We start from the raw sequence: 6,000 nt of genomic DNA on the forward strand, positions 1-6,000 counted from the left end.
ATCCGCGTCATATCTGTTTTATTGTTTAGGAATCGTAATAACACAAACATACATATTATGATGCAGTTATTAGTAATTAGGGAACATGTATTCTTTGCATTTACTTAAAAATCCGTCATTAACTATAAAAGCGGTCAAGCGTTGTGAATTTTTGTATAAAACTTGCGCATGGCGCCAGTAACGTATGTATCATTTTAAATTGTCTTTTGTACATTTTTTGGATTATGGATATGATAAATCCAATTGACATTAGGTAACAAGTATAAACACATATTCATTGGAATTATAGTATGTTTAATTTGCTTCCGGAGCCTATTTTTAAACAACCACGATAAGGAACACTCGATTGTTCGTCATTTACGACTTTTAACGATAGGAGGGTTTACACTATGGTTCATCTACAATATTAGTGTAGTATAACAGCCAGGGTCACGATTCAGACCTCTTTAATTATTACATGGTAGAGAAATGTCAATTGGTTATCTCAGAAACGATGAGAGAAAACTGTAAAATCCGTTTGAAAAAATTGCACTGCACCTTATCCTCTAATTTTCGCACACTGTTCCTTACCATCGGACAAAAACTGTGTTTTTTTTTAAAATACAAACTGTGATCTGCTCAAAACCAACAGTATTAGATAAGTTTATGGAAATATTCCTTCAAATCAGAAAAATAGCTTACAACCTGCGGTATATTAGGTAAAAAGACCATTTTTGCAAGTCGCACTATTCCTTATCCCGTGTTTACCGGAGAATTTTCCATCGATTCGAATTTCATGACCAGCATTCCAGACAAATTAAAGTGCTGTTTCCAAAGTGAAAGGTACCGGTAGATGGAGAAAACAGTGGAGCAGGTTGATAGACATGTGTTATTGTCTAGATATCCTTGAAAAAGCAAAAAAGTAAGAAAAACTCACATTTTCAGTTTTGGCTGCCATTTTTTTTCCATGGTAAGGAGTAGATCGAATAACCCCCTTGATTGAGGAATCTTGTTTTTATTTGGCATGAATGTTTAACTCAATAAGACAGACTCTTATTTCAAAGGTCAAGGTCATAGTTATTTTTTCGCTTCAGAGGTTTATCATTCTTTTTTTCCCCTTCAGAAAGGTGCAGGTTATTGTGAAAAAAAAATCACTGATGTCATGGAAAAAAAGTCACTCCTGACATGGCCCTCTTTCAAGTTTGTTCAAAATGTATTTACTTGACTCCTTTCAGGGGCTGCTAGAGGTTAGAGCCAAAGTTAGAAAAAAAAACTTTAAATGACTACTTCTCATGAAAGACTGGATGAATTATCATCAGACTTATCTGTAGCATCATCATTGCCATAATTTTGTTTGAACTTGTAATTAAGTGCTATAATGTGATTCACTTTTGTTTCCAGATTATATACCTTTTTCAACTTCGAACTTTTTGAATAATCTTGTGCACTCTGTATGGACAGCTGTTGTTGTTATGGCCCGGTCATTAAAAATAGGAGGAAGCACATAGTGTAAATGTGTGCACAATATTTTGTCCAGGCGAGAACTTTGTTCTGTATTGTCTGAATTTTAAATAACTTGGTACAAATATTCATTTGGAAGAAAACCCTTGCATTCAAGAACCATACCCATGTCAAAACTTGAGATCAAAGATTTAAGGTCATTTTCTTGTCCTGTCAAACTATTTTTGTTCATACATACATCACCCACCACAGCACAGTTGAAAAAAATATATTTAACTTTTCAGTTGCAATTTTTTTTTTTTTTTTTTTTTTTTTTTTTTTTTTTGAGATATTTTGTTGTATCATTAATGCCCTACTCACCCACCCACAGATAATATGAAAGTTTACATATTCTTTTGTCATCAACAAGTAACTAAATGAGCATATTTACACATAAAACACCTTTTGTAAATTTAGATCATAGTTATGTGAAATGATGAACTAGCATTTATATTGTAGATATCCAGTGGAGTACTTCTATAGACAGTCTGGTTCTGTTTCTTCATGGAACATTGAGAAAAGCCTTTCACCCTGACATTTAAGCAAGGGTAAAGAGTACCTTATTGAAGTTCTTCAGTAAAGAGACCACAAAAAATAGAGGGACATGCTGTACTACAACTTGTCAAACAGGCCGTTATAGCTGTCACAAAATGGAGCAAACATTCATATCTGAATAAACATCAAAGTGCTTAGCTTGATTTCCTTACTAAAACATGATGTTAATCAAAGTTTAAAAGTTACACAATTTTTATATGTTTTAGCACTACATGAAAACAGGAATCATTGTAATTGGGAAGTGATGTCAGTAAAGATGGACATAAAAAGACCACATTATGATATACTGTAATTACCAGTGAAGGAAACAGCAGTACCATAAGAAACTATTCAATACATGTTCAATACATGTATTTGGAAAAATTAAAAAATTATAATAAAACTGAAGTTATCATGTACAGTCATTATTCAGGATTTCAGAGTGGACTGATTTACTGAAACTATTGCAGTTTAGTAACCAAGCACTTTCTTAAACTGTTGTAATAGATCACAGTTTCTTATAGATTATTATAAAAAAATCTTTTTATCAGATAAAAGTGGCTGTTGACACCTTATTTGTGACTAATGAATTAAAAACTAATAACTAGTAAGATTCTTCTGAGAAACAAATTGTCATAATGCCTTCTGAGCACATCTACATCTACGGTGATACTCCCAACAATCAATTTCTGATCATAACTGGGAGGTCGGGGCAGTTATTAAAAACATGTTGCTATGTTACATGATACATGATGTGCATGTGTTAAGAGAGTAAGAGCAGTAATATGTACAGCTTTGTTAAAAATAAAAACAGGATGATGACATTAGTACATATGCGAGTCTAGGTCAGATGTGAAGCACTGAAGGTTCACACTGTCCTTGATGTTATAAGGCAAGGCGTTCCAGTATCTGATTGTGCGGGGGAAAAAGGAGTTCATATGATATTGTGTTCTTGAAGATGGAATGATAAAGTTTAAATTTCTAGAGGCTGTCAGGTGATTATGATCTACAGAGACGAGGTTGTGTGATATGCAAACATCTTTAGATATAGTAAAACATGCACTGTGTTATCTCAGGTTATACAAATGCATTTTATATAATAAAAGAACTACCTTGTTTTGGTCAATGGTTAGTTGATCAGGGTCAGTAGTCATTTTTCTTGGCTAAATAATTTATATATTGACTACTTATCAGAAATACTGTTTTAAATACAAGTTTCTTAATATTTTAGATATCTTAAAATTGAACATTGATTTAGAATTAGAAAAAAAATATTTTTATTATTTGAAAAAGAAAATTTACTCATGAAGTTTTTATTTCAACTGAGTACAAAGTGCTCATGGTAAGCTTTTAGGATTGTTGGATGTCAGCCGTCTGTCTGTGTGTTGTCCATACTTTCTTTAAAGAACATCTCACAGACCATTAAGTCAGTTTCAGTCAAAATTTTCAGGAATGTCCCTTTGATGGTCCTCTATCAGATTCCTGAAAATCTGTGTCATCTAGACTGAATTTTGGATGCCACTGCACCAAAAGAAATATACCTTGGAACCACTGACCTGATTTTGGTATAATTTCACAGAAATGTTCTTTTGGTGACCCTCTACCAAATTTTTCAAATCATTCTATTTTCTAAAAAAAACATGGCCACCAGGTGGTGAATTAATTAGTTTACTCTATATGGCTGTATGGAAAACTTAGAATGTTTCTGAAACTACTGGCCCAGTTTCAAAAAAATTTCACAGCAATGTACTTTAAGTAAATTTATACCAAATAATTCTTTTTCGTTGATAAACATTGCTGCTAGGGGTTAGGGTTAATTTTCCTTGAAAGGCTATAGTTTTGCTAGACTTGAAAATTCTTCTCCTTTAAAAGTGCTGGACCAATTTAAAAATAATTCTAAAGAAATGATTTTTGGGTTACAATCCACTAAATTAAATGTACTTGAAATAAATTTGTTCCTTAAACACATGACTGTCTGAGGGTGGGGTTTGTTTTCCCTATGTGGAACAAAATTGAATATGGTCTCTCAAACCACTGGTATGATTTCAAATAATGTAACAGTTATATTCATTGAGTCACCATGCACCAAATTCCTGCAAGTCATGTTGATTTGTTAAAAAAGCATAACTGTTTACAGATGAGGCTAGTTAACTCTTTTTGACTATTTTCAAATCTATGAAGCTTTTGTACAGGTCTCTCAAAATGATTTCACAGCAGTGTACCTTAAGTGACCCTTTAAAAAAACTCAAGCCATGTTGATTTGTTTAAAAAAAATATGGCTGCCAGAGATGAGGCTAGTTTACTCTATTTGGCTATTTAAAAAAACTTGAAAGAAATCTTCTCTGAGGCTGCTAACCCAAATTCAAAATAATTTCACAATGTGCCTATGGTAACTCTCGCATTAACCCAACCCCACTCTCCCAACCCCAAAATAATTGCCTCTTAGAACACCATGTCATCATTTCAGCTCTCTTCACCCTTCTCCCACACATAAACACATTATTGCCCAGATTTATTTAGTGGATTTTTTAATCCACCATTAGGAGTGGTAGGGGGTTATAGGACTGGTCTCCGTTCGTCCTTCCGTAACATTTTTATGTTCGCTCTGTATCTCCTATAACCCTTGGAAGTATTTTCATGAAACTTGGGTCAAATGATAACCTCATCAAGACGATGTGCAGAACTCGTAAGTCAGCCATGTGAGTTCAAGAACAAGGTCACAGGTTTGAGCCTTCCATTTCGTGTCCGTTCTGTTTCTGCTAAACCCCTTGAAGGATAATCATGAAACTTGGATCAAATGATCACCTCACCAAGGCGATATGCAGAACTGGCGAGATAGCCATATTAGGTCAAGGTCACAACTCTAGTTCAAATATTTTACCCTTCCATTTCATGTCGGCTCTATATCTCCTAAACCCCTTGGGGGAATTTTATCAATCTTGTGTCAGATGATCACCACATCAAGAGGATGTGCAGAACTGATGAGTCAGCCATGCCGGCTCAAGGTCAAGGTCACAGCTTGTGGTCTAAGCCTTCCATTTTGTGTCCACTGTATCTCCTAAACCCCATGAAGCATTTTCATCAAAAATGGGCCAAATTATCACCTCATCAAGAACTCGTGAGTCAGCCATGTCGTCACAACTTGAGGTCAAAGGTTTGAGCTCTGCATCTCCTAAACCACTTTCATGAAATTTTGTTAAATGATCACCTTACCAGGATGATGTACAGAAGTCATGGATCAGTTCAAGGTCAAGGTCACAGCTCAAGGTCAAAGGTTTACCCTTTCACTATCCATAACAGTGGCGGGGGATTTAGTTGTCTTTCAAACTGCCTTGTTTTTGTCAGAAAACGCTATCTTTATTTCAAATCAATTTACTAATATTACATGACCATCTACCAAAACTGTTGAAGCCAGTTGTGTATCTCGGGTGAACAAACTGGAATCATCATTGTCCTCTTGTTTAGCAATGTGTTCTGCAAAATTCTTTAATGTCAGTTTTTTTTCAAAAACCTGGAAATTGTTGACTTGTTAAAACCAACGAAATAGTTAGGAATCTGACTCCGAATCCTTGCCAGACTTTATTCAGACTATGTATTATTACAGCCAGTAATCTTTTTCATAAAATAAATGTTGATTTTAATTATAAAATATATGAATATATTTCTCATTTGTTTCTAACCAGGTATTGCATCATTTTTACTTTTTATCTTACCTAAGAATAATTTGTTCAGGTGTGTTTGTGATTGCTCTGTGTTTGTTGTAATGTATAATCAACACTTTGTCTGTTAACACTCTTAAACACCCAAGGTCAGAATATAATCCAGAATAAGATGTTTAACCAGTTGGTGTTAGGCTAAAACTAGGTCACTGGGTCAATTAATGGGAAAACTATGTTGTAAAGTTGTTCCTCTGAAGGTGCTTGTGACAATAATTTATTCAGACTTAACAGGAGACAATTCCAACAAGAATTATAACTGTAGATTCTC

At 34.2% G+C, this 6,000-nt stretch overlaps 1 long non-coding RNA gene across 5 annotated transcripts in view; it reads left to right on the forward strand.

Annotated features, from left to right (window-relative positions):
- LOC123538874 (uncharacterized) overlaps positions 1–5,672 on the forward strand; it is a 28,915-nt gene extending 23,243 nt beyond the window's left edge. For all 5 annotated transcript variants that reach the window (XR_008368461.1, XR_008368459.1, XR_008368460.1 and 2 more), the window contains exon 6: positions 1,939–5,672. This is a non-coding gene — a long non-coding RNA (uncharacterized LOC123538874). The remainder of the gene's footprint in view (positions 1–1,938) is intronic.
- The last annotated feature ends 328 nt before the right edge of the window (positions 5,673–6,000 follow it).

Source organism: Mercenaria mercenaria, chromosome 18, assembly GCF_021730395.1.
Source record: "Mercenaria mercenaria strain notata chromosome 18, MADL_Memer_1, whole genome shotgun sequence".
NCBI lineage: Eukaryota > Metazoa > Mollusca > Bivalvia > Venerida > Veneridae > Mercenaria > Mercenaria mercenaria.